Here is a 13,846-nt window from a genome sequence, read left to right as displayed (position 1 = left end):
GTTCTACTGACTTAATAGTGAACCCATCGATACTCGGCGGGGTGCTATCGTTGACTAGGAAGGTCTTACTCAAGCCGCGGATGGAGAACCACGCACACTTTCCGACATTAAGCCCAAGTCCGACCTTGCGGAAGAACCCCAAGCATCTATTAACTAGCGCCTGGAGACCCTCACGCGTCGCCGCGACCAGAGCCAAGTCGTCTGCGTACGCAATTCCATCCATCCGGATCCCCTCCACACGCAAATCCCCGCTGGTAGATAATGAATCTAGCAGCGGATCAATGGCAATGTTGAAGAGGATCGGCGAGAGCGCGTCCCCCTGTCTAACACCCCGGCGAATCGCAATGGGCTCACTAACCTGTCCTCCTACTGAGAATCTAGTTGTGCTACTTTCATAGATCCCCTTCACGAGCACTATTACATGCTCGTGAAAACCAAGTCTCCGTAGTCCCGCATACATTAAAGAGTGCGAGACTGTATCGAAGGCCTTGGCGAGATCCATGAAGGCCACTTCTAGCCGCGGTATTCTCAGTCGTGCTGGTCTCCCCATCGCTCGACCGACAAGCTGACGCAGGAGAAATGAATTCTCACTGCAGCCATCGGCCTGGATAAACCCTCTTTGAATCGGGTTAAGGGGAGTTACCTGAAGCATACGTTTGGCGATCATCTTACTAAAAAGTCGATATACCGCGGAGCATATCGTTAATGGTCGCCAATTGGTAAGATCATAAGGATCATCCGCCCTCTTTGATACGAGGACGGATCTACCTCGCTTCAGGACGTCGGGTATCTTCCCGGCCAGCAACATGCAATTGCAGATATTAGCTAGGACGGATGGGTCCACTGCTTTAATATCACCAACAGTGAGACCATCAGGGCCCGCCGCCGAGGTGGCATCCATCTTTCTACGACTAACCTTTATCTCCTCCATCGAAAATGGTTTCAAAATAGGAACACTATCCACTATGGAGGAAGAAGGGTAGTCAGAGAGATCCACCTCAGGGCCTGGTGTCGAGAATCTTTGCCCATAAAATTCCTCTATAGAATATAGAGGGATTGGGCAGCCCTGATCTATGTCCTCCTCCAATATCCTTGCAAGGAGCCTCTTCTTCTTAGTCTTGTATAAGTTCTGTGCTATGGCAAAGCTTCTACATTTGCCTTGCCTCCTAAAATTAGGACTGTTCACTAACCCTCCTTGACTTCTAACGCTAGTAGTGTTCTCCCTGCGTGATTTATTATGCTCTAGCCAGTCCTCAACTTTTCGAACAAAATTGTCCCAGGCAGTCGCTGACCCGTCCTCCACGAGTTCCAATTGGGCCTCGCAGAAAACTGCTGACCAGCGGGTATGCCCAGGACTGGCCGCATCAAGGAATCGATCTCTCCACTCCACTTGGGGGGAGGATTGCACCTCTCTTTGCGACAGGGAACTATTATCATGCAGACCCGACCCTTGATGACCCTTACGGGCCCTTTTGGCCAGGTCTGCTCTTTTTGACCCTACTTGTTTACATGTTTTATTCGGCAAGAATCGTGCTATCTCTACGTTTATGTATCTTACACCTGCCTCTACAAGTTCGGCCTCCTTCTTGACGAGGACCGCTATTTCCTCATCTGACCAACAGCCTCTGCGTCTTCGGCCTGTTGCCTCGGCAGCGGCTGCCCGATCCGCACGCTTTTTCGCTAGCTCAGCTTTGTGAGCAGCTATCCTGCGCTGATTAGCAGCCACAGGATGCTTGTGACGTTCGTGCTGGGATCGGCCTACAGCCGTCAAAAAAGAACGGCTGCAGTGGTCACACTTAAACGGGAGTCTGACGGGACTTGAGGCTCGAGATAGGGCATTACATTTGCCAGCGTGACACCTCATCGAATGTAGGTGTCCGCTTTCCCTGTCACACTTACTGCATTTGTAGACAGGCTTTATACCATGTCTACCTTCTAAATGTTCTCCCCAGCGACGGGGAGAAGAAAAACGCTGAGGACATAGCGGACAGGCAATAGAGCATGATCCGCATGGGATAGGGAGCGAAAATTCGCTTCCTGCAGGAGTGGGATATAATATCCCATTCTCAACCTCTCGATCCACTTCTAAAATAAGAGAGTGGATGTCATGGAGGGAATCCTGAGCAAGTTCTTTAGGAAGCTGTGTCCCCTTCACCACTAGCGTATGAGTCGGATAAATTAACCTGAACAGTCCCTCTCTTTTTTTTTCATATATCAGCGACGGGAGCTTATTAACACCCCCGTCGCCGTTCCAGTTGTTACCAGTAGGACCACTAATCATACCATGCTGCGGAGATGGTCCATTATCCACAACAGGGGAAGGTAGCTGTACGGCCAAGCCTGTTTGGTTATCATGCTCAGCCTGACCTGCGGGCCCCGCCCCGGACCCACGGGCCACCAGATTTACGGCGCCTGGCTGCCGTATGTTTTCAATCTTATTATTATTATTCATGATTATGGTACGGCAATTACCATGAGTATACGGGCAAAACTGATCAAGTTATACTTACGGGAGGCATAAGGCTAAACCCTACCAGGAAGATAGACCACCATCACTCTAGCCGAACAGAATGCCCTCCGACTAATCAACTAGCCACAGAAATGCAGGCCACAGAAGGTTCAACCCGGCAACGCATACACCCAATGCTAGCAATAGATTTCAGCCAAGTCCTTTTTATCAGACATCCTGGCGGTGTGGCCACTTGCCCCATGGTAGCAAGCTTGTCTACCCGCCCCATGGTAGCAAGCTTTCACATTTCACCAGGTTTCTAAATCCATACCAGCACGAGCAACAACACGCCAGGCTTTACCAACCGGGCGCTAAGACAATCATCGAATCCTAAGCGACAGGACCCCCCTATTGAGGGACCCGACCAATCAAACTTTGGAACCAACCAATCAAACACCAATAGATCATAAAGGGCCCCCCCATTTGAGGGCCCCCCATCTAATCTAAGTCGAGACAATGAAAGACTATTCGCCCAGCTGGGAACTCCATAGCACTACACCCTACGACAGTCAACACAGACGGGTTAATCTATTAATAGATAACGCGGGACAACTAGACGGCAGACTAACGGTAGTCCACCACCCCTAGCAAGGAGGCCTATACCTCCCTAATCAGGATCACCCATGCACTACATGGTCCTCACCAATAAAATGGCACCGCTTTGAGGAAACAACGGACACGTTTAGTTTGTCCAATGTGGGGGCATATATCTGGCATGATACCTGATCTATCCAGCATGCAACCCCACACGGACGTAAGCCCTTTCACCACGCCAAGGTAGTGTCCATAAGGGTGAAGCCCGGCAGTGCATCCATCAACTGAGTAAAAAACAGTGGGCTCCAACAAACCGGACTAAACCACAAGGTATGTCACAGTAAGTGAGTCTGCCCACTGAGTCCCAGAAGATCATAACGTACCGGGCCTACCTGGTGGTGCATCCATCTACCGAGTAAAAAACAGCGGGCTCCAACAAACCGGACCTCACCCTAAAGCGTATCACGGTAAGTGAGTCTGCCCGCTGAGTCCCAGCAGATCACAACCAACAGGCCCCACGAAAGAGAAGTCATAGTTAAGAGAGTCATAGTTACTCCCGCCGTTTACCCGCGCTTGGTTGAATTTCTTCACTTTGACATTCAGAGCACTGGGCAGAAATCACATCGCGTCTGTGCGGCTCGGCCGGCTACGCGATGCTCTGTTTTAATTAGACAGTCGGATTCCCCCGGTCCGTACCAGTTCCGAGTCGACCGTTCGCCGCCGGCCGAACGCCTGCCGCGCGTCGCGGTGCAACGACCGCACGACCCCACGCAAGGCGGGAACAGAGGGCCGCGAGCACCGACGCGACGGCGAGCCCAAAGCCGTGTCGCTCCACGGCGTCTCGGGTGTGGAGCCGTGTTGTTCGCGCCCACTACGCCCCGGGCGCCCCGTATGAAACCGCCGCGCGCCGACATGCGACGGCGGCCCGACCGCGCGTCGGGAGGTGCGGAACGCCGACGCGAGAGAAGGCCGCGCGTGCGAGAGGAGGAGGAGGAAGAGGAGGACCGACGCGGCGACAACCACCGCTTTCCGCCGCGAGGACGCGACGTGCTGACGACTATGCCGCACGCGACCGACCGACCGACCAACCGACTTTCCTACCCGACGAAGAAGCCGCCAACTCCCGTTGACCGAAGGCGCGACCGCACACCGACGCGAAGCGAGTTGCCCGCCGCCACGGAAGGCGGCGCAAACGACGGCCGGAAAGGCGCCCGAGATGCCGAGTCCGACGCCAACGCTACAGCCCCGTACCGATCCGCCGCTTCGCGTGAAGACGTGTTCCGGCGCCCGCTGCAGCAGCGCGACGCCGAGCGAACGGCGAAGCAACCGCCGCGCGGGAGCGCAGCGACACACACGGCCCGACCGACCCGGTCCTCGGAGCCAATCCTTCTTCCGAAGGTACGGATCCATTTTGCCGACTTCCCTTACCTACATTGGCGCTATCGACGAGAGGCTGTACACCTTGGAGACCTGCTGCGGATGGTGGGTACGGACCGACTCGAGAGCTGCGAATCGTTACGGACCCGGATTTTCCAGGGCCGCCGAGAGCGCACCGGACGCCGCCCGAGACGCGGCGCTCTACAGGTACCATATCCGTATCTCCGGACGAGCCGATTCCACGGACGCGGTCCTTTACGAAGAAGAGAGAACTCTTCCCGGGGCTCCCGGCAACGTCTCCGGGCTCGCTTGCGTTGCCGCTGCTTCGCCCGACCGCCGGCTTCGACGACAAACGCGCTACTAGGAGCGGCGCGCCGCGTTCCCACCGCCGGACGAGCACTCTCCGAGTTCGGGTTCGGGAATATTAACCCGATTCCCTTTCGATGCGAGGCCGGCCGCATCTGCTGCTGCTATTATATTTGCTACAACCGCTTTCGTGACGGATCCGGCGCCTTTCGTGGAAGCTTTCGCCCGCTTCTTAGGACCGACTGACCCGTGCTCGACCGCCGTTGGCACGGAACCCTTCTCCACTTCGGTCTTCGAAGGTCTCGTTCGAATATTTGCTACTACCACCGAGATCTGCACCCGCGGTCGGCTTCACCCGGGCTCGCGCCCGCGGCTTCCATGCACGCCGCGGCGCCCTCCTACTCGACCGGGCATCGGAAAGTCGCCTCGCCGGCGATCGCGCAACCTGTCGCCCGGCCGGTCCGGCATCGGTCGCTCGCTCCAGCGCCATCCATTTTCGGGGCCGGTCGATTCGGCAGGTAAGTTGTTACACACTCCTGAGCGGATTCCGACTTCCGTGGCCACCGTCCTGCTGTCTATATCGACCGACACCCTTTCGGGGATCTAATGGGCGAAGCGTAGGGCACCTTAGCCGGACGTTCGGTTCATCCCACATCACCAGTTCTGCTTACCAAAAGTGGCCCACTTGGCACCGTGCATTCGTCGCAAGAAACGCGCAAAATAATTATCATTATTCCCAACGATTCGTAAACGGCCGCCTCCGTTCGGGAGAGGAGGAGTAGCGCGGCCCGTTTCGCCCGTTCCGAGTTCGAGAGTAGATCGAGGCCGTCAACGTCCCCGGGGCCTCCAGTCGTTCGCTTTACCGGACGGAATTGCGTGTCGTTCTCCTGCTGGCGCCAGCTATCCTGAGGGAAACTTCGGAGGGAACCAGCTACTAGACGGCTCGATTGGTCTTTCGCCCCTACACCCGGTTCCGACGATCGATTTGCACGTCAGAGGCGCTTCGGACTTCCACCAGAGTTTCCTCTGGCTTCGTCCCGACCGGGCGTGGATCGCCATCTTTCGGGTCCCCGGCCGCCTGCTACACCTGAGTCGGAGCGTGAACGCGCGCTTTCGAGCGCGAACGCGCGGGCCCGACCCGGGAACGATGCTTCGAAACGCCGCGTGTTACAAAAAAAGAAGCGAGCCGCCGCCACCACCACCGCTGATGCTGCAGCAACCGACGAGATTAGACGACGGCGGCAGCAACTGCGGCGGCTGCTGCGACAGCGGCCCAACTCCCTTCCCCCGAGCGGCGACGTGTCACGTTCTCGCTTTCGCTGTGCCGTCGGAGTTCGCAAAGTGAAAGGCTCCAACGACTCGCAGTCGACTGGGACTCCTCGGTCCGTGTTTCAAGACGGGTCGGGTAGGTTGCCGATGCTCGTCGCTGACCGGCAGCAGCGGGCGGCTTTTCGGGCGATCCCGCCGACTCCTCCAACAACCACCGCTCCTGCTGCTGTAGCACCACGCGCAAAGACGAGGAGCAAGTAGAAGAAGTAGTAGAAGAAGAAGGAGCAGGCGGGCGGCCGCGTCGCTTTCGCGACTCGCTGCGTCGTGAGTGCTGAGGGCGAGGTGCGTTAGCCCGTCTCCGTCGGTTAGCCGTGCCTGCGCTTTCGTGGAGCGACGGGCCCGGTCGAGAGAAGCGCGTGGATCCCGACGCCGGTCGGTCCCCGCGTGAACGGGTTCCGGACGCCGAGGCGCTCGTCTGCGACCTGCGGACGCCGCGCGCCTACCGGCCCGACGGGAACGGGTCGCGACGACGGATCGGAGGGGAAGTGCGTCCGATGCCGGCGCCACGGAAATCGAGCGCCGACGAGGCGGCAGACGACCGCCCGCGGAAACGAGCGGCCGCCACCGACGCGTTCGTCGGCGACGACGGCGCCTTAGGAGGCGGGGGTGAAAGTGGCAGCGGACTGAGTCCCCTCGCGATCGCGGTGAGCGGTCCTACCCGTTTACCCCTGGGCGGTTTCACGGTCTCTTGAACTCTCTCTCCAAAGTTCTTTTCAACTTTCCCTCGCGGTACTTGTCGGCTATCGGACTCGTCCCCGTATTTAGCCTTGGATGGAGCTTACCACCCGCTTTGGGCTGCGTTCCCAAGCAACCCGACTCTCGGGCCGAAAAGAAACACCGCCGATCGCCGCCGGCTCCGAATGGGCCTGGCACCCGCTCTGGGCAGCCCCGATCGAGGGGACTCCGAACCTAGCCGGGCGAAACGATCGACCGTGTACGACCCTTGCGCCACAGCTCTCGACGACCGGCGCGGCCGACGAGATTCGGCGTTGGGCTTCTCCCGGTTCACTCGCCGTTACTTAGGGAATCCCGGTTGGTTTCTTTTCCTCCGCTTAGCGATATGCTTAAGTTCGGCGGGTAGTCTCGTCCGAGTCGAGGGCAGCTTAGAAAAAAATAAAAAGTCGTCGCTGCGGCAAACCGCATTCGATTCGTCGTCGTCGTCGTCGTCGTCGTCTTCGATGGCCTGCACGAACGCTCGCAAACGAGATCCACAGAGCGAACACCGACCGAAGATGCAGACGGCTGCGGCGGCGGCGGCGGCGGCAGCCACGGAGTAATACGAGGAGGCAACGACGGCGAGGGCGGCAGGCAGAAGAGTGCGCACGAACGGCGGACGGTGCGTTCCCTGCTGCTACTGCACATGTCGGCCGCTCCGTGGCAGGTGTCGCAGCGATGACGGTCTGGCATTGCGGGAGACGGAGGATCGAGCGGCGCGCGCTCGCTAGTCGTGCCGGAAGCAGAAGCAGTAGCGAGAACGAAAGGCGAGCTGTTCACGCTGCCCGCCCGCTTCCACGGCGCGCGCCCTTTCCTGCGACTCCCGACTCCCCGCCGCTGCTGCTGCTGCAACGGCGGACGGCTTTTTCGTGTCGTGACCGCCTCTCGACCGGACGGGGCCCCGGGACGATGGGATCCCGGGGCCGCAATGTGCGTTCGAGGTGTCGATGTTCACTGAGTCCTGCAATTCGCATCAGTTCACGCGGATAGCCGCGCTCTTCATCGACGGACGAGCCGAGTGATCCCCCGTCCAGGGTTTCGGTATTTGCTACTACTACTACTACGCCTACCAGCACTGCTGATGCTGGCCGACGCAGAGGCGAGGAAAGGAAGGAAGACGAGAGAGATATTGATGTTCGTGGAGCCGCAAAGCGTGCAGCACCGTCGGCCTAGCGCACTGTATTCGGGCGGACGCAGGCTGGGTGAAAACTGCGCGGTCGGCAGCTGCCAGAGAGAGAACGAGAAGGAAGCATAACGACTTGCGGGCTTCGTTCACCGCTGATGACGCCGCCGCTTCTACTTGCTCGTTGCTCGGCTGAGGCTGAGGCTGCACTGTTAGAGGGCCGACGATTGCGAGGGGGCCCGGCCGCGGCTTACGAAACCGGCTGGATGGCGCCGGAAAGGCGAGGAGGAGGCGACGACGACGGCGATGTTGGCCGGCCGACGCCAGGAAGGAAGACGAGAGAGATATTGATGTTCGTGGAGCCGCAAAGCGTGCAGCACCGTCGGCCTAGCGCACTGTATTCGGGCGGACGCAGGCTGGGTGAAAACTGCGCGGTCGGCAGCTGCCAGAGAGAGAACGAGAAGGAAGCATAACGACTTGCGGGCTTCGTTCACCGCTGATGACGCCGCCGCTTCTACTTGCTCGTTGCTCGGCTGAGGCTGAGGCTGCACTGTTAGAGGGCCGACGATTGCGAGGGGGCCCGGCCGCGGCTTACGAAACCGGCTGGATGGCGCCGGAAAGGCGAGGAGGAGGCGACGACGACGGCGATGTTGGCCGGCCGACGCCAGGAAGGAAGACGAGAGAGATATTGATGTTCGTGGAGCCGCAAAGCGTGCAGCACCGTCGGCCTAGCGCACTGTATTCGGGCGGACGCAGGCTGGGTGAAAACTGCGCGGTCGGCAGCTGCCAGAGAGAGAACGAGAAGGAAGCATAACGACTTGCGGGCTTCGTTCACCGCTGATGACGCCGCCGCTTCTACTTGCTCGTTGCTCGGCTGAGGCTGAGGCTGCACTGTTAGAGGGCCGACGATTGCGAGGGGGCCCGGCCGCGGCTTACGAAACCGGCTGGATGGCGCCGGAAAGGCGAGGAGGAGGCGACGACGACGGCGATGTTGGCCGGCCGACGCCAGGAAGGAAGACGAGAGAGATATTGATGTTCGTGGAGCCGCAAAGCGTGCAGCACCGTCGGCCTAGCGCACTGTATTCGGGCGGACGCAGGCTGGGTGAAAACTGCGCGGTCGGCAGCTGCCAGAGAGAGAACGAGAAGGAAGCATAACGACTTGCGGGCTTCGTTCACCGCTGATGACGCCGCCGCTTCTACTTGCTCGTTGCTCGGCTGAGGCTGAGGCTGAGGCTGCACTGTTAGAGGGCCGACGATTGCGAGGGGGCCCGGCCGCGGCTTACGAAACCGGCTGGATGGCGCCGGAAAGGCGAGGAGGAGGCGACGACGACGACGACGACGGCGATGTTGGCCGGCCGACGCCAGGAAGGAAGACGAGAGAGATATTGATGTTCGTGGAGCCGCAAAGCGTGCAGCACCGTCGGCCTAGCGCACTGTATTCGGGCGGACGCAGGCTGGGTGAAAACTGCGCGGTCGGCAGCTGCCAGAGAGAGAACGAGAAGGAAGCATAACGACTTGCGGGCTTCGTTCACCGCTGATGACGCCGCCGCTTCTACTTGCTCGTTGCTCGGCTGAGGCTGAGGCTGCACTGTTAGAGGGCCGACGATTGCGAGGGGGCCCGGCCGCGGCTTACGAAACCGGCTGGATGGCGCCGGAAAGGCGAGGAGGAGGCGACGACGACGACGACGACGGCGATGTTGGCCGGCCGACGCCAGGAAGGAAGACGAGAGAGATATTGATGTTCGTGGAGCCGCAAAGCGTGCAGCACCGTCGGCCTAGCGCACTGTATTCGGGCGGACGCAGGCTGGGTGAAAACTGCGCGGTCGGCAGCTGCCAGAGAGAGAACGAGAAGGAAGCATAACGACTTGCGGGCTTCGTTCACCGCTGATGACGCCGCCGCTTCTACTTGCTCGTTGCTCGGCTGAGGCTGAGGCTGCACTGTTAGAGGGCCGACGATTGCGAGGGGGCCCGGCCGCGGCTTACGAAACCGGCTGGATGGCGCCGGAAAGGCGAGGAGGAGGAGGCGAGAGAGATATTGAGGTTCGTGGAGCCGCAAAGCGTGCAGCACCGTCGGCCTAGCGCACTGTATTCGGGCGGACGCAGGCTGGGTGAAAACTGCGCGGTCGGCAGCTGCCAGAGAGAGAACGAGAAGGAAGCATAACGACAGCGGAAACGATTTGCGGGCTTCGTCCACCGCTGATGACGCCGCTTCTACTTGCTCGTTGCTCGGCTGAGGCTGAGGCTGCACTGTTAGAGGGCCGACGAGTGCGAGGGGGCCCGGCCGCGACTTACGAAACCGGCTGGCTGGCGCCGGAAAGGCGAGGAGGAGGAGGAGACGGAGGAGCGGAGCAGGGCTGCTTCTGCTGCTGCGGTAATGATCCTTCCGCAGGTTCACCTACGGAAACCTTGTTACGACTTTTACTTCCTCTAAGCGATCGGGTTCGGTCGTCTTCTCCGGGCCATCAGAGAACGCGCCGGCGACGGCGCGGAACGCCGCCGCGCGTAAGCGAACTCGTCGGCCAGATCCGAGGACCTCACCGGACCGTTCGATCGGTAGTAGCGACGGGCGGTGTGTACAAAGGGCAGGGACGTGATCGACGCGGGCTGATGACCCGCGCCTACCGGGAATTCCTCGTTCACGGGGTTGGTTCCAGGCCCCGATCCCTATCACGGGAGGTGGTTCAGAGGTTTCCCGACCCTCTCGGGCCGGGGGAGACGCGCCCGCTGATACCTCCAGTGTAGCGCGCGTGCGGCCCCGGACATCTAAGGGCATCACAGACCTGTTATCGCTCCGCCTCGTGCGGCTTTCTGCCGCCCGTCCCTCTAAGAAGCGCTGCGTTCGCCAACCGACTGGCCCGGGCGCGACGGCGTGCCGCCGCCGGGCTCGCGCGGGCCGAGCCGACCGAGTCACCGCCGCCGCTCCGCAACCGACGCCGCAACCACGCCGCGTGCGAACCGCCATCCCAGACCAACCCGCACACCAACCCGCGAGGAGCGGAGCACGAAAGGCTGCTAAGAAGGCAGTTGCCGGACGCGGCCGCAGCGCCGGACGCGAAGGAGAGCGGCGGCAACGGCAAGCACGGGCCGCGCGCGGAGCTACCGACGATGGCTTCGGCGCCGCCTCGCTACCGGAAAAGCACTAATCGACGCGCTAGTTAGCAGGCCGGAGTCTCGTTCGTTATCGGAATCAACCAGACGGATCGCTCCACCAACTAAGAACGGCCATGCACCACCACCCACCGAATCGAGAAAGAGCTATCGATCTGTCAATCCTACCGGTGTCCGGACCGGGTGAGTTTTCCCGTGTTGAGTCAAATTAAGCCGCAGGCTCCACTCCTGGTGGTGCCCTTCCGTCAATTCCTTTAAGTTTCTGTTTTGCAACCATACTCCCCCCGGAACCGACTATGGTTTCCCGCGCAGGCTCCCCGCCGGGTCATCGAAGCGAACGCCGGCGGAGCGCCAGTCGGCATCGTTTACGGTCGGAACTACGACGGTATCTGATCGTCTTCGAACCTCCGACTTTCGCTCTTGATCGAGGAAAACGTGCTTGCCACACGCCGTCGCTGCAGTGCGTCTTGCGACGATCCAAGAATTTCACCTCTAACGTCGCAATACGAGTGGCCCCGATCGCTCCCTTCGATCATTGCCTCGTCGTGAACGGAGACCGACGGATGACGCGCGGACGAGGCCATTTTCCATCATTCCATGCTTTTCGTATGCAAGCCGGCGGGGCTCGCTCTGAGCACTCTAATTTTTTCACAGTGAACGTACCGGCCGCCTCGGACACTCGGCGAAGAGCACCCTCGGAGGAACCGTGCGGGCCGAAACGACCGGGAGGTGGACGCGCTACCGAAACGCGTGCGAGCGGCGATGCCCCGGGCGACGCTCGACCCCCGTTTGTTTCCCCCGAAAACACCGCGTACCGCCGCAAGCGACGGAGGAGACGGCGGCGGCGGCAGCAGCAGCGACGACGGCGGCGAGGCCGAACGATCGCGTGCCGATGCCGATGCCGACCGACCGACCGACCGACCGAGAGGACGGAAGCGGAAGCTACGGAGGCGGGTGACGGGCTACCGGAGAGACCGTCGCAGCGACGATGCGCGCAGAGCTCCGCGGCCCGACCGCGCACGCACCGGCGAATAGGGCCGGGAGTGCGAACGGACGACCGAAGCGGACGCGCGCGAGGCACGCCCGCGACGGCGCCGTCGCCCCGAACGTGCTGGGGCACGTTTTCGAGACCCGAATTCCGACTACGAGCTTTTCAAACGCAACAATTTTAATATACGCTACCGGAGCTGGAATTACCGCGGCTGCTGGCACCAGACTTGCCCTCCGGTCGATCCTCGTTAACGGATTTGAAGTGTACTCATTCCGATCGCGGGGCCTCGACAGAGTCCCGCGTCGTTATTTTTCGTCACTACCTCCCCGTGCCGGGAGTGGGTAATTTGCGCGCCTGCTGCCTTCCTTGGATGTGGTAGCCGTTTCGCATGCTCCCTCTCCGGAATCGAACCCTGATTCCCCGTTACCCGTTGCCACCACGGTCGGCACTTACCGGGCCGTCGACAGTTGATAGGGCGGACTCGCGGGGGACCCGTCGCGCGAAGGCTAGTCGATACTAGCCCGTGCGATCGTACTGACAGTTATCCAGAGTCACCAAAATCGAAGGGGCGTGAAGCCGACGCACGCCTAGACCCGCGCGCGTGCGAAGCACGGCGACGGCGGCTGCTGCGACGGCCCGTACGCGTCGGTCTCAGTCTAATATTTGCGCCGCGACCAATGCGGAAGGCCGACCGTATCGTCGCGACCGGCGGCGGCGGGAACTGGCGAGCAGTCCCGGAACCAACCCGGCCGAGCGGGCGCCGGCGACGACCGGCAGCGGCTGGGACGACGCCGAGCACGCGGAGGCGCTGCGGCGACGAAGACCGCTGCTGCTGCCGGAAGCCGTTTTTCGGCCCGACGCCCGGGTGCGACCTGCGATCGCGGCTTCGGTTGCATGTATTAGCTCTAGAATTGCCACAGTTATCCACTCTCCTCGCGGTGAGGAATACGGTCCCGAGGATTAGGTCCGGTTCCTGAGCCATTCGCGGTTTCACCATTCGTTTACGGCATGAACTTACACTTGCATGGCTTAAGCTTTGAGACAAGCATATGACTACTGGCAGGATCAACCAGGTATCGTCGTCGTCGTCGTCGTCGTCGCTGTAGTAGCGTCACCGTCGCGTCGGTCGGCTGAGAGCGGAAGTCGAGGCGGATGTCGAGGCGGAAGTCCCGCTGCTGCCATCGCCGCCGCCGCCGCGCGGAGAGCAAACGAAAGCGAAGAGGAGGAGGAGGAGGAGGAGAAGCCTGAAAAATCGCGGCCGCCGCTGCTGCTGCTGCGGTAGCCGTTCGTTCGTACGTACGTTACGCGTCCTAATCCGCCGCTCTGCTGTAGCAGCGGAAAAGCGCGCCAGACGGAAGAAAAAGAGTTCGCCGAGTAGAAACGGTTTGCGATCCGACTGCCGCACACCGGGCCGCTGCGGTAGGACGGGCGCCGGTGCGGGTTGAAGAAGCGAGGCGGTTTCTGGCTGCTGCTGCCGCCGCCGCCGCCGCCACGCGAGAAGGACGACGAGCGGGGAAGCGAGCGAGCCGAAACGATTGCGACAGCACGGGCTGCGGTCAACGAGAAGCGTGTGTGCGATGACGAAAACGGCGTTGTCGGCAGCCGCCGAACGAGCCAAAGCAACGACGATGCCGGGATGGGCGAGCGCGAGGAGATTGCGGGGGGGGGGCACCACCGCCGCGAAACCCGGAGTTGTAGCCACGGTTGTTGATCCGTCCCGGTCTAGCGGGACGAACACACAGCACCGCTCTCTTTCGGTGACGTCGCGTCGCCTGTGGCGGATCGGGAAGCGACAACTAGCCCGTCCGCCGCGCCGGCGGCGACGCGACACGAGGTCAGCGGCGTAACCTGACCG

General features: G+C 60.7%; 1 non-coding gene and 2 pseudogenes across 1 annotated transcript; all 3 read right to left on the bottom strand.

Annotated features, from left to right (window-relative positions):
• Window positions 1–7,156, bottom strand: part of LOC149129331 (large subunit ribosomal RNA) — a 10,232-nt pseudogene extending 3,076 nt beyond the window's left edge.
• Window positions 7,157–7,648: 492 nt separating this feature from the next.
• On the bottom strand, window positions 7,649–7,807 carry LOC149129330 (5.8S ribosomal RNA). Its single transcript, XR_016240018.1, has one exon. It is a non-coding gene; the product is annotated as a 5.8S ribosomal RNA (ribosomal RNA).
• Window positions 7,808–10,264: 2,457 nt separating this feature from the next.
• LOC149129329 (small subunit ribosomal RNA) lies at window positions 10,265–13,067 on the bottom strand (annotated as a pseudogene).
• Between the last annotated feature and the right edge of the window lie 779 nt (window positions 13,068–13,846).

The sequence above is a fragment of the Octopus bimaculoides genome, unplaced genomic scaffold (assembly GCF_046866305.1).
Source record: "Octopus bimaculoides isolate indiv1 unplaced genomic scaffold, ASM4686630v1 contig40, whole genome shotgun sequence".
NCBI classification, from domain to species: domain Eukaryota; kingdom Metazoa; phylum Mollusca; class Cephalopoda; order Octopoda; family Octopodidae; genus Octopus; species Octopus bimaculoides.
This window is presented reverse-complemented; position numbering and strand designations above follow the sequence as displayed.